This window comes from Mytilus californianus, unplaced genomic scaffold, assembly GCF_021869535.1.
Source record: "Mytilus californianus isolate M0D057914Y unplaced genomic scaffold, xbMytCali1.0.p SCAF_11, whole genome shotgun sequence".
In the NCBI taxonomy this organism is placed as follows: domain Eukaryota; kingdom Metazoa; phylum Mollusca; class Bivalvia; order Mytilida; family Mytilidae; genus Mytilus; species Mytilus californianus.
Genome location: NW_026262593.1, coordinates 36,037,553 through 36,052,735, shown reverse-complemented (window position 1 = coordinate 36,052,735; position 15,183 = coordinate 36,037,553). Strand labels below are relative to the sequence as shown.

The 15,183-nt window shown below is 31.6% G+C and overlaps 1 pseudogene; it reads left to right on the top strand.

Moving 5' to 3' along the window:
* Positions 1-15,183, top strand: part of LOC127720883 (neurogenic locus notch homolog protein 1-like) — a 39,210-nt pseudogene that overhangs the window by 15,852 nt on the left and 8,175 nt on the right.

Sequence of the window (15,183 nt, the reverse complement as noted above, 5' to 3'; positions counted from 1 at the left end):
AGCCAATCATATAAGTAACAAATCAGAAATCACTTTTTTTTAATAATGATTTCAAATGGCGTGTATATTGACCAAACTTATATATTAGCAACGTGTTATAGAATCAACTGGTCGTTCCCTATATTGCACACACAAAAATATCTTAAAATATATTGACATTCGTAATTGATCATCATTAGTTTTATTTTACTTATCTATTTATGTTTACTTCTAATATGTCACAAATTTAACTATGCTTAATATAGTAAATGAAAATTATTTGTTTTCCATATTTAGACCAGCACTTAATGTCATTCATGATAAGATTGTTGTGTATAAGTTCGACTTAGTCCATCTTGATAAACTTTAGCCTGTTTTCTTCTTGGTGTCTTTTAACACTAGTCTTTGTGTCCCTGTTCCAAATTCTCTGCAATAAAGGTAATTTTTAAATTTTAAGACGTATCTTGCCATATTAATTATTCCTCAAAACAGATTTCTACTATTTAAAATATCATGTGATTATTTTTTATTTGCAAATTTTTTAACTAATTTATTGTCGGATTTTATGATTATGTTAATTATTAAATTTGCACTATCTACAGTAATAGTTTTCAAATTGTAATTAAGGCTGACACATGTTATATTTTTGAATTTTTTAACACCAAAAAGAATAGTTTTTAAAACTACGAGTTATAAAATTTGAAACAACTTGGAATAACAATTACATTGATTGAATGATTGATCGGTGTTTGACGCTACTTTCATCGCTATAGTGCTATTTCGTGGCGGTCAGTATTTATTGCTGGAGGAAGCCGAAGTGCCCGTAGAAAACCACCGATACTAAACTAAATGTGATTAATTTTTAATGAGATATAAATAGAGAGATAAATATATCAACAGCGAACGAGCCAAAGTGAGACAAACAACACTGTTTTTTATCTAACATTTCCCTTAAATGGTTTGCCTTATTTTTTCAGTCAAATATTTCTCGATTGTGTCATTTGCTCACACTCTGGTTTTCTATGTTGTTTTGTGTACTATTGTTTGTCTGTATGTCTTTTTCTTTTTTGGCAATGGCGTTGTCAGTTTGTTTTCGATTTATGAGTTTGAATGTCCCTTTGGTATCCTTCGCCTCTTTTTATGTGAGACATTATAGTTGCACCAGTGTAATGTGATGATAAAGACTTAGTTTGCACTTAAGTATTTCTTTAAGCTTGTGTAACCCAGGCAGAAATATATTGTATTCGAAATCTTTAGGAGGTACTGTAGCTTCTACATGTTTATTTAGCGTTTACGCTGAGGAGGTTTCCAATATTGTGGTTTCGTGTCCGAGTTTACAACCACAATAACAAGGTCTAAAAGTGAAGAAACGTTTGAACAGTTTTTAACTAACAAAGGGTTGGTGGTGAAATGATAATCAAGGATGTTTCCCAGGTAGGTATGCTTTTCGTGCATCTGTTCGGGTTCATATTCTACTAAATTTGTTTATCTGGGCTTTTATATACAATTTGAGATTTTTCAGTGCTCAGTACAGTTCACGAAATCATACAGACATATTATTACAGAAATTGTCGCAGTCAGGTTCTTCGAGAGGCAAATATCTTCAATAAAAATTGATGATTTTTTAAAATAAAGTTATGTGATAGTGTCGTGTGTGATAGTTGAATTAAAATAATGCAACGAGGTCAAAGGCACATAGTTTATCTAAAACATATGTAACTTTCAAGGCCAAACATAGAATATAGATGATAAAATTGATGAAATAGTAAGTTTTTTTATGATCTTTTGGGTACTAGTTTGGTGAACATATTTAATGTTGACAACAAGGACAATGTTACAGTTACCGTAGCTGTATTTGGCAAAACCTTTCGGAATTTTGTTTCCTCAATGCTGTTCAACTTCATACATTATTTGGTCTTTTAAACTTCTTTGATTCTAACGTTACAGATGAATCTTATGTAGACGAAGCGCGCGTCTGCTGTACATAATTTAATCCTGGTATCTATGATAAGTTTTTTTAAGGAAATTATCAATTGAAATATTCAAACTTCATCAATGATATTCCTTCAAATGAAATACATTTTCTCACGTGAAGTACGAAACTACCTTGGCCTGTTAAGGACGCCTTCAGACATTAATAATCACGATCATGTAATGTTAACACTGATAAGGCTTTTTAAACTGCCTCACTGGAATAGGAGAGAATTGTAAGTCTTTACATGAATATGTTTCCTATGAAGGAAGATTATTTTAATTTGTAAACATTTTATTTCAGCGTTCAACCCTTTTTTTCTGTAAATGTACTTCCATATTAGTGAATGCCATACGGTGACCTATAGTTTCTAACTTCTACGTCAATTGGTCTGTGGTGGCAATCATACCTCATTTTTTTATTTGTATACGGGCAATACATCTGGTACTGATTTCATCCTGACTATATCCATCCACGGAAAGTTATAGACAATTTCATTAAAAGAGAGGCGAAAGATACCAGAGGGATTCCTACATTTTCACAGAGCACAACGAAAATGTCCCGAGGTAGGATAGGTTTCGGGAAGAGTTTTTTTTCTACTTGAAACTATTGTCAAGGGGTATTATTTTTTCAAGTGTATGATTTCATGTCAAATGGAAGAAATATTCAAAGGTATATATTCCTTTTAGTAAGTGGGAAACTTTTACGTTTTCCAAGCGTTTTCTTTAAATATATAAATAAAAGTAAAGTAATCTTATGCCATTTAGATTTTATCATTTAGGTCAAATATGTTATCAATCATATATCAGAATTAGTCTTACCGAATACATTTGTATAGAACATGTTTTAGTGGAAATATTAGTAATCAAAATATTTCAACTATAAAAAAAAATGATCTGGAACACTGACTGTCATTGCCTTGACTTAAAGCCTTTCGATTAGCTCATTGTGGGAAACCTTTAAAATAAATCTCTATAAGAAGAGAGTAGACTTATTTCAGTAGCCCTGAGATCAGCCCCGGATTTTGTGGTGTTCATGTTTCTCGATTTATAGTTTTCGATGTAGTGTTTTGTGGACTTGATTATCTTTCGTCGTTTTTCGTTGTTTTTTTTGTGGCCATGGCCATGGCGTTGTCAGTTTTTTCGGCGACTTGTGAATTTTAAAATCCTATGGTATCTTCCGTCTCTGTTTTGAACGTTCTAGTACAAATGAGTGTCAACATAATATCCCAATTGGAAGCCTTATTTGAGCCGTTATATTTTCGTTCTTTAAGCATATACCGCGTTTGAGGCAAGGTCCATAGCTTGCAAATTCTAAATGTCTATTGTTTTCTGGGTAACAATTTTAAACCATTTGTTTAAAAAAGATCTTTATCTGACAGCTATCTCATCTTATTTTGATTTAAAAAGTAAACAGATAACAATTCTTTCATTGCCTAACTTGACGGTTTTTGTAATGAAGAATCAAATGATACTGCCTCACTGTTAAAGAAGAAAAAATGGCAAATATATAAATCTGTGTTATTTAATGAAGACATTAATGTAGTCATTCGTGAAGTTTTTAGTTATCTCTTAAAGGATTTCTTCACTTAAGGAATTGACGCTGATTACTGATCTTTTATACATGTAGTCTGTGTTACTACCAGTCCAGTAGTCAACATTTCTATATACTGACATACAATATCAATGTTGCGGCATTTTTCTGATGAACACACTGTTCGTACCATAAAGCGGCCCAAATACTTGAAAATCTAAACCCGAATCCAAAAGTTGCAGAGCTGATAAAACCAAAAACTCCTTATTTATTTTGATTTCAAGATTTTTTATTCGAGCGCCAGTGCTTAGTCTTGTGTAGAAGAAATGCGCGTGGAGCTTACAAAATTTCAAGTCTTGTATTTTTTATGAGTTTTACCATCCCTGGCCTGATGCAAATGGTGGTTCAAGTTTCGTTCTAGGATATTACAATCCAAAACTTATTTGTAAAGTATATTGATTGCTAAATCCAAAAACATTATACGTTGATCAGATTTTTCAGATTTTTTACATAAATCATAAAGAAAGGAAGGACGATACTAATGAAGGTAATCAAAAACTATCTGTCGAAGGTATACATATAACACTAAAGAAAAAAACCCAGATAAACAAAACTCCACAAAACGAAAGAGAATATAATCACGTCAATTCTTATGTAATGCATTTTAGGAAATTACACACAAGCAATATAAAGTATACGTAAAATAAGTTTTTGACATTTCACGCATACATATAATGCATTTGTAATGTACAAAAGAATTAACAAAAATACCGAACTCCAATGCAAATTAAAAAAGGAGGAAAGTTCATAAAACCGGACAAGTTCAAACGCTCGACTATATCAACCAACGGAACGAATGGAAACAAATGTCATTTTCCTGACTTGCAAATTGGTATAGGCATTTTGGAAGAACATGATATTTTAAACCTGGTTTTTTAGCTAGCTAAATCTCCCATATTCCTGACTTGCAAATTGGTATAGGCATTTTTGGAAGAACATGATATTTTAAACCTGGTTTTATAGCTAGCTAAACCTTCAAATTGAGTTGTTTATAGTTCCGTTATATTATCACAATTAGGTTAAGCATCTTCAATAGACCTAATTGGTAAACGTGAAAATAATTGGAATTCATCAGCCAAAACTGTGGGAAAATACATCACAGACATACAAACACAACTGATTTTAAAATTCCAACTAACATACAAATAAATCTGCCAAAGACGCAAAAAATAAAAATTTTTTTGTAGTTGATAGTACAAATTGATTTGTAAAACATAATTTCATATACACTTCCCCAATAATTTGGACTTTTTAATTGGGATTTATTCTGCTAAACGGCAAATAATCTAATTTGAAACATGTTCAACCTCCCATTACAAATGCATTATACGACTGATATTTTACGTTAAGTAAATATACATACTTCATTTTTTGAGTCCCTTGTGTGTTTTTCTGTAGTAGACTTGTGTCTATTTTACATAAATATTAAATTGCGATGTCGTATCTGTGTTTTTCACTTTATTGTACATTATGTTTAAGTGTATTGTATCACCTGCTCCTTACTTACTAAAGCACTATTTACATTACAGAAACAAGAGACAGTATGACAAAGTGTATTATCGTCCTCGTCATCTTCATCTGTTCAGTGTTGAACATCCAGTGTGTTAGGACTTTAAGGCACGGGGAAGGTATTCATTTAAATGTAATGATCATCAAGTGCCGTCATATGTTAACGTCTCGAAAAGTGAGATAAATAATAATTTAGGAAAAATTAAGAATTGCATCTGAATTATCTCAAAGTCGTTTGTAAGGATTATATTCTAGTTATGCATTAGTTGATATTTGTCTAGAAAAAAAGGAAGAAGATACCGAGTGATCAATCAAAAATCATATGTCGAAGAAAAAAATGTAACAAAATATCGAACTCCAAGACAAAACAGACAATACGGCAGACCGACAAAATGACAAACTAAAGTAAACATCAGATAAATAGTTTGAACTACAGTTGGGATCAGTTCAAACCTCCTTTCAGATTTGTCAACATAATCTGTGATAGTACTGTTCTAAGTATTACTGGAACATTTCTAACTTTAATCTGTTTCAGTTTAGAATTGATAGAATATGTTTTAGGGTATATCTGACCTTAACTGTTCCGATGTAGAGCTGTGAGGATCAGTTCATGGGTAGAAATGTATAAATCTGTTCTAGGGTAGGACATTCCTAAATAACGTTAGGGCAGTTTACTAAATTGTCCCTATAAGCCATAGTATAGATGAAATGATTCAAAAATATATAATATATAATATATACATTTTTTAGAATTCTTTAGTTCTGAAATTTCTTATCTCTAAAATTAATTTAATCAAACATGATTTTATTTCTACATGATTACGCTTACGAAGTAAAGAAAATGTAATATGTTTCAGTAATTATGATTTTCTTTGGACGGCAATTTTAGGATCACTTTGGGATGATTATAACCCTACAACATTTGGTTTACTCATTCACCCGATTACGCTTGAACATAATAACATTTTAAAATTGAAAAATAATGCATGTGTGGTTTATTTACAAGAATTTATCAGGCCAATTAACATAACAAAAAACGAAAACAAAACATAAATAAAAATTAAAAGATAACAATTAAAAAAAGGAACAATACTAGATAATGACTAAAGAATTAGAACAACACTTTAAAACTTTCATGCGTCCTAAGCGCTTTTCCAGATTTACCTTCATCAAGAGCATTCAGAGCAGAATATTTTAAAGCCAAGGATGTATAAATGCCGAAACAGTTGAAGAGATATATGACCAAAAAGGACAAAAACCCTTAGTTTCTAAATTATTTCTAAATTTATAATTAACAAATTTAGAAAGGTTTGTTATAAATCATGTCAATACCGAAGTACTGACTACTGAGCTGATGATACCCTCGGGAATTGATAGTCCACCACCAGCAGCAGTATCGACCCATTGTATCAATTGTTAGAAACAATTAAGATGAAATGTAATTTCGGCATTTCACTGAATGTCCTGTCCTTTAATGGCTGTTGTACCACCAAAAGGATATGTTTCAAACCCGAACTGCATTATTTCATTAAAATGAATATTTAAGAATATAAGAGCTGCGAAAAAGAGTTTGTTCATAGAAAATACTATAGTCAGGGGTCTAAATTTTATTGGTCAAGTTTCGATCAAACCATACAAAACGCAATTTCCAAGAGTTTTAGTGAATGAGATAATCATGATTATGTGCTGTAAATCCATATCACATGCATGTTTAATTACTCAATTTCGTTCTATTTTAGAATGCGTACATGGACACAAAGATTTTCATGATGAATGTATCTGCGATAAAGACTGGGAATCACCGCATTGTGGTAAGTTTCTTAATCTATCAACATAGAAAGGCAATATCTTTCTCTGTCTCTTTCTATATGTGTTTGTTTTTTCTGTCACAACCTTTCTGTCTGCCTCTTTGTCTGTATGTCGGTCTGTTTATCTATCTTTCTGTGTGCGTTCATGTTATAATAATGAAAGTTTTGGGGCTTTGTGTCATTTAATCATATTAATAGTTCATCTTTTATAAAGGCTTCAGACTTCAATATTCATTTTAATTTAGAATAAAGTCTCAAGTGAATTCATTTTTACCAAAAACAATGAAACACATTTGTTTTATAAATACATAACAAAATTTTCTATTATTTAATAATGGAAAATATTGAAATTTTTATACTGGTTCCATCTGCATTGTTTCAAGATATTCATTTATAAAGTAATAAACAATTTAATTTTTGCAGAGAATCCGAAATGTTACCATGGAGGCGAAGTAGAACACCATCGTCATAGTTGTAATTGTAGATCTGGTTATATAGGAACACATTGTCAAATATGTAAGCTTTATAAATTCTTTTTATAGAAACATTAATATTTATAAATGTACAAGGCAAGTTTCTGAAATTCAATTAATTTAATTACGCTTAATACCAAATGTCTGTATAGATGAATAAATAAAACGTTTGTGTTTGGTTTGAGAAGCATTGTTTATAGTCTGTAAGTCAAAGTTTACCATAGAGCATATTGGTATTCCGTAGGCCCTTAGAAGTTCTATATGTTCTTCTTATTTATTATAGTCTCTACTGGATATAATGGTTACATTTGATCGCGATAGTGTAAAAAATTGAAAACAACACGTTTAATAATTTATGCGTCCGAAGCGCTTTTCTGGATTTACCTTCATCAGGAACGCTCAAAGCCAAATATTTGAAAGCCGAGGATGTATAAGTACCGAAACAGTTGAAGAGCTATATGACAAAAAATACCTTAAAAAAAAGCCATATCCATCTAAGGTCAACTTTGCCTGAGGGAGTTGAAATCTTAGTTTCTTTAAAATTTCAAAATTTATAAACGGACTAATTTAGATAGGTTTGTTATAATTCATGTCAGTACCAAAGTACTGACTACTGAGCTGAGGATACCCTCGGGGACTGAAAGTCCACCAGCAGAGGTATCGACCCAGTGCGGTAAAAAATTGAAAACAACACGTTGAATAATTTATGCGTCCGAAGCGCTTTTCTGGATTTACCTTCATCAGGAACGCATCCAAATATTTGAAAGCCGAGGATGTATAAGTACAGAAACAGTTGAAGAGCTATATGACAAAAAATACCTAAAAAAAAAGCCAAATCCATCTAAGGTCAACTTATGATCTATAAAATTTGAATATACTATTAAATCGGAATTATGATAATCCAGTCATTTTTAGCAGCATGATGGTTTCTACAGTCATTGATATCAAATATCAGATATGGTATGATTGCCGATGAGATATCGCTAAAGACTAAATGACAATAAGTAAATAGATAAACTCATAACAGATACCAGGATTAACATCTTGTACGCCAAACGCGCGTTTTGTCTACAAACGAATCATCAGTGACATTCAAATCAAAAAAGTTAAAAAGGCCAAACAAAGTACAAAGTTGAAGAGCATTGGAATACATACCACCGAACGATCTAAGACAATACTAAAAAAACACCTGTATAACATGCGTTAAATTGCTCCAGGATAACAAAATGTGAACACTTCAAATGAGAATGCTAACGGCCTGATTTAAGCGGGATATAGTATTTACCTACGTGCCTAACCAATTCTTTTAACATTTTAATAGCATACAATACGGTTGTTTACATTAATGTCCTTTGGTATATAGTTATTTTTGTGTGCATTTATACCATATCTCCTTATTTCTGTGAAACGCGTCTGGCGTACCAAATTATAGGCCTGATATCTTTAATGAGTTTTTTTTTTCTTTTATCTAGATAAATTAAAAAAAAACTTTTGCCTAGGCTTTTCACTAATATGAGAGTGTCATTCTCTTTGAATTGGGAAATAATTTTGGTTAAATGGTTTATTTATCATGATTATTTGTTTCATTTTAGCTGAATCACAAGTACTAGCTAATCGTAAGTATACCATAAGCTTTAGATGTCGTTATAGAGTAACTATTGAATAAATTATGAAAAGACATCATGTTTATATCTAAAATTTAATGTGTTTGTTAATTCGATTGCTTACTTTTTTTACTAAAGAATTCCATATACAATCCGTTTTATTTTTATTCATTTTTTTATTTATGGCTCCTTGTTTTTGTTTTTTGTTTTAATTTTTCATCATTTGATTTTAATTCATTTTATTTTTCATTTGTTATTTTTTGTGTTTTTGTTTTAAATTAAATTCTAAAGTGGTGTTTTAGGTAACACTGAGAAAAAGTAGTCTCTTAAGAAGGTATTCGCTGGAATAGACTAGACATATAGTTTCCTCGAGTTGTTGTTACGACCAACTTACAGATACTTGTAGTGTGTGCTTATGGTCTATGAGTTGAATAATTAAAATCTAGAATTTGTCACGTATCGTAAACGTAAACTTTTGTTATATAAACGAAAAACCTCAATGTAAATGATAGCTATAAAACCAGGTTTAATCCACCATTTTCTACATAAGGAAATGCCTGTACTAAGCCAACAATATGACAGTTGTTTTCTATTCGTTTGATGTGTTTGAGCTTTTGATCTTGCCATTTGGTAAGGGACTTTCCGTCAAGAATTTTCCTTGGGGTTCGGTATTTTTATTATTTCACTCTGTAAATACCCCTTGATGCTTGTAATTAAATTAATTTTAACCTTATCTGAATTCACAAGATGCTCTTACCATTCTTAAATGAGAAAGTTCTAGAATATGACAACGCTGTCAAAAAAACCTCAATTGCTAAGATGAAAATGAAAAGTCTCTGATTCTTAGAAATTCCCTCATTTAATAAAATTTGTTTATTTTTCGGAAATTGAAAAGATATGTTCTTCGTTGTCGTTAATCAAAATTGTTTGGATCCATAGGATCAATACATAACGGCAACAAACCCAAAAATGATGAGGATGTTTTCTTGTAATTCCAGTCCAGTACACAATAATGCCTATTTCCCCGAATAAATTTCTAACCCGTATCATTTTCATTATTATAATCTTGCATCATCTACAGCATTGCAGCTTCATGGTTGTAAAAATGAAATAAAAAACACTTTTTAGGTTCTAACAGCAAAAAGGTGTATTTCGAACTTGTAACTGAACTGTAAATGCATCATGGTGGATTTTTAACAGATTTAGATCAATTTGAGAATTCATTCAAAACGGAATTTGAAGGACAGCTTAAATTGAAATTGTATGAAAAGAAAAATTGTAAACTGTTTTCAGATACTTAGATGTGAGGCCATTTTTTTCAGAATTTAATTCACGCCAAAACTATTGTTTACATCGTCCAATTTTTACGTAAATACATAGTTTTACAATCTCGAGTGAGTACTATGTTGTTCTTACACCATTATTAGAGGCAACAATAGTTTACCTATGTTCAAATCTAATCAATCAATAAACAAGATAGTATTAATAAACAAAAACAGAAAGAATCGCACGGACTCAAAAACGAGCGAGACTATGTTCGACTACAGGGTACGGGTATCCTTCTTATCATGCACCAATCGCCATACGAATCCACATTGAGTGAAAATGTTTCAACCAAAAATAGGATAGAATAGGGTGAATTTACAGATGACACGACTATTGGGTTGTCCAAAAACGACAAGCACATGACCAGACACAGACACATTGTATCGGTCATCCAACTCGTGATGATGACTGTTAAACTTTTTTTTTTTTTAACGTTAACAAATTCTTTATTGCACTAGTATCTAGTTGTTGACAACTGCCCTACATAGTACAACTATTCTATATAGGTTTAGCTTTATGTAGTGTCGATTTGAGTAATGTTCCTCCTAACTCTGTTGGAGCAATTTTGTTATAAGACATTTGTGAAAGCTAATCAAATTAAAAAAGCATGATATTGTTTCAAAACTTCAATGAATCGACCAAAAATGTTTTGCAGTTTTGGAGGATTTCTTTTTTAAATCTCAATGTCGTGAAATTAAGTTATTGTACCATATTCTCACTCTTCATGTAAAAGGAATATATGAATTGCAGCCGTGGACATGTTTATTTCATTATATTGATCTGGCTTCTATTAAAGGTTTTTGTCAAAAATATAGTGTGCAGTTGGAGATAGACTTTTTCAACAAATTGTCGGCGTTCCTTTGGGAACGAACTGTCCGCTTCTTCTTGTGGACCTGTTCTTATTGTCATATGAGTCGGAGTCCTTCTGACACTTGTCAAAAACAAGAAGATAAAAAAAAGGCACATCATTTAATTCCACAATCAGATATATTGATGATGTTTTTTCTATTAACAATCTAAACTTTTCTGATTGGGTTCCATTAATATATCCTCCAGAACTAGAAATTAAACAGACACGGCTTCCTCCACCTCATTTTTAGACTTATACCTCGAATTAGCGGTCATCTCATTACCAGAAGCTATGACAAACCAGACGACTTTAATTTTAAAATTATCAATTTCCCCTACCTAAGCAGCAATATATCATCTTCACCAGCATATGGAATATACATTTCCCATATCATTCGGTATGCTAGAGCTTGCAGCTGCTACGTAAACTCAGACTATATAAAACGTCACCGGTATTTGAGCAGATAGTTGATGAACCAGGGATATGTCAAAGTCCTTTTTTAAAATATGATCATCAGAAGATACCAAGATCTTGTTTGTAAATATTCCGTATCAACTTCACAAATAATACATGGTAGTCTTGAAGTATAGGTTCTAGGTACTGACGTTGTTAATCATCTTAATTACGTGTTTTAGTGTGCTTTTTATTTGTCCTTGTATATTGTTAACCTTTACTGTTTAGTCTATTCTTGGTAATATCCCTTTGGTGTGGCTCTGTATTTATACATCCCGCCATTGTGTTATTGTGATATGGTCATTTTTTGTATTGTTGTCTCTCATTTTTACCTATGTGCTATGTCTATAGAGTGTCTATATGCCATTTTGTTTTTCTTTGTTGACATAGTTTTTATAGTGAGTAAGATTATTACACAAAGTTGTCTGCTGTACCCCAACTTTTTGACATTTTTCCTATTATAAAATTGAGAATGGAAATGGGGAATGTGTCAAAGAGACAACATCCCGACCAAAGATCAGAAAACAGCTGAAGGCCACCAATGTGTCTTCAACACAGCGAGAAAATCCCGCACCCGGAGGCGGGCTTCAGCTGGCCCCTAAACAAAAATGTGTACTAGTTCAATGAAAATGGACGTCACACTAAACTCCAAAACATAGAGATGAACTAAAATTAAAAACATACAAGCAAGACTAACAAAGGCCAGAGGCTCCCGACTTGGGACAGGCTCAAAAATGCGGCGGGGTTAAACATGTTTTGTGAGATTTCAACCCTCCCCTTTTACTTCTAGCCAATGTAGAATAAACAAACACACAGCGATACGCACAGTAAAACTCAGTTCAAAAAAAGTCCGAGTCAGATGTCAGAATATGTTCACACATTGTTATGAATGTAATGGAATTTTGTGCGACTGGTATTTCAGTGAGAGGTTAAGCTAGCTATATAACTTAGTCAAACCACCATTTTCTACATATAGAAACACCCGTACAAAGTCAGGAATATAACAGTTGTTTTCCATTCGTGTGATGTGTTTGGGCGTTTGATTTTGGCATTAGATAAGAGATTTTCCGTTTTGAATTTTCCATGGATTTCGGTATTTTTTGTTATTTTACTTTTCGCAACATGTTTTACAAAATTATCAACTTCAATTTGTTCGCCATCGTTAATATTTAGTCATCTTGATTTAAACCACATATGTTTTAAAAAAGTTACATTGAAAATGTTTTCTTAACACGTCAATATTCCATACGAAATACAAGTTCACGATGATGAAATGAGTTTTACATTAATAAAGTTTGTCGTAACGTAGAACATACGGTTAAAATGTTCGGCAAAAAGAGCTTGAAAAATGTAAACCTGAACTTGTTTTAAAACTATACAGAAGTTTGCTTAGCGAATTAGCAACTTTAATTGTTATCTCTACTGACATCATATTCAAATATTAAAATCAAACATAGTAAATACATTTTTTTTAACCAAGGAGATACTGAGTCAATAACATATGTAGACTTTTTCAGTTTGTAGCTTTACAAGAGCCATTTGGTATATAACTAATTAAGACATTTTCGGTGAACATAACTGCTTAAAGTGTTCTCTAGGTATTCCAATAGGAAAAGTGGGTTGACGTTGTTAGTGTGTATCTCGACAGGAGACATTTGGTCTATAACTTATCTAGAAGTTGCCAATGTGTAGCTCCAAAGTCAAAATAGTCTCAATAACTAGTGTGTGTAGCTCCAAATGCAAAATAGGCTAAATAACTTGTATAGACATTGTACGACCTCGACAGGACAAAATAGGTCAACAACTTCTGAATATGTTTCCAGTGCGTCCCTCGATATGAGGTATATGGTTCAACACTTCTGTGGAAGTTGTCAATGTGTACCTGAAAGGGGAGTATTTAAGTCAATACTATTGAAGACGATATCAGTGTTGTCAACAATATATATTTTAAAATAACATTTGATGACATTATTATTGTTCCTTTAAAATGATACAATGGCGATATAACCTTGGCAGTTTGAAAATCGATAGTACTTGGAATATCTCATCTAAATGATACCATCATTATTTATATTGATACTATTATTATAATTATTGTTATTATTATTACTGTTATTACGATGATTATTACTATTATTATCAATGTTAGTATAATCAATATTATTATAATAAATAATGTCTATAACTTCATGATATAATTGAAAAACTTTATATTACAGCATGTCACTCATATACCTGTCATAACGGTGGTCATTGTTACCACGATGGCAGCCATTTATTTTGTGCTTGTCGTCTTGGATACACCGGAAGCAGATGCGAAAGTAATTTTATTTTGTTGTTGTTTCCCTTTGTTTTATCTTTATTCCAAATTAGATTACTTTACGGATGTCTGTGTACATTTTTACAAGTTTTCATATTTCTTCAGTATAGTAGCTACAGTAAAATTTTGTTTTATAAAGAAGTTCAAAGATAATTATAAAGTTGTCGTTTTTCTTATTTACCATAATATCATAATCAGTATATGTTTAGCATTTGTAAATCTAAGCTCAAACCTATATATTATTCTTTACTTTAAAGCACTGATTTCTTTAAAAATGTCAAATTGTAAACTTACACAATCCCTGTTGAAAGTACCAATACAAATTAAAGTCGTTTCAATATGATTTATTTAATTGTTTATACTACATTTTTATCGTTTTGCCAGTGAAACTTAATGTTTACTACCGAATTTTTAAATACTGCGTCTTCGCTGTCTGATTGTTATATTTTTCCATAAAAAGTACATGCAAATATAACCAGGTAAATTGTAACGATTTAATGCATAGTATCATGCTTACAAAAAAAAGGCAGAATATACAAAGTGGATACAGTTACCCAATTTATTTTTGCGAACGATTTATTTTTTGCGACTTTCGCGGGTACAAATATAACGCGAATATAAATCGTCGCGAATATATAAAACTTGGATTTCCCTTAATTAAATACATCACTTAAATTTGACAAACGCGAAATTAAATCGCCGCAAAGTGGTCTTGAAAGTGCTAAACGCGAAATAAAGTGTACGCGAAAATAAGTTGGTTTACAGTAATAGAAATGATAAGTAGAAGGAAAACAAACAATACCATGGCCAAAGAGAAAAACGACGAAAAGACAAACAACGTTTTACGCGAACTAGAATAAATACTTACTAGTATACTGAAATAATTAATATGTTTGTAAACGGGATTTCCAAAAAGTAAGCTACTAAGGTATACGTTTGAAGCCGTATGTATTAGCTAAAAGCGTTACAAGTTATCTGAAAATAATTGAGAAAGGATATGGTGTATCAATTAATGACAAAAATCACGACATGCATATGAAAAAAAAGTACAATTGTTTTATTGTTGTTTTTCATCTCAATGTTACAATAAATGATCATTGGACGCATCTAAACAGGAACAGCTTACTTTGGGTCTTACCCTTGACTTACCTATCCGTCTAATCTGTAATCAGGAATGTTGTCTTACTGAACCTAATACAGGTTTTAAATATTTTAAAATGTGCAGTGTGGATGAAGTTCAAAACGTACTAGCATACAAAAGATTAAGCTTCAACACAGAAAAAGGATAATAAATGA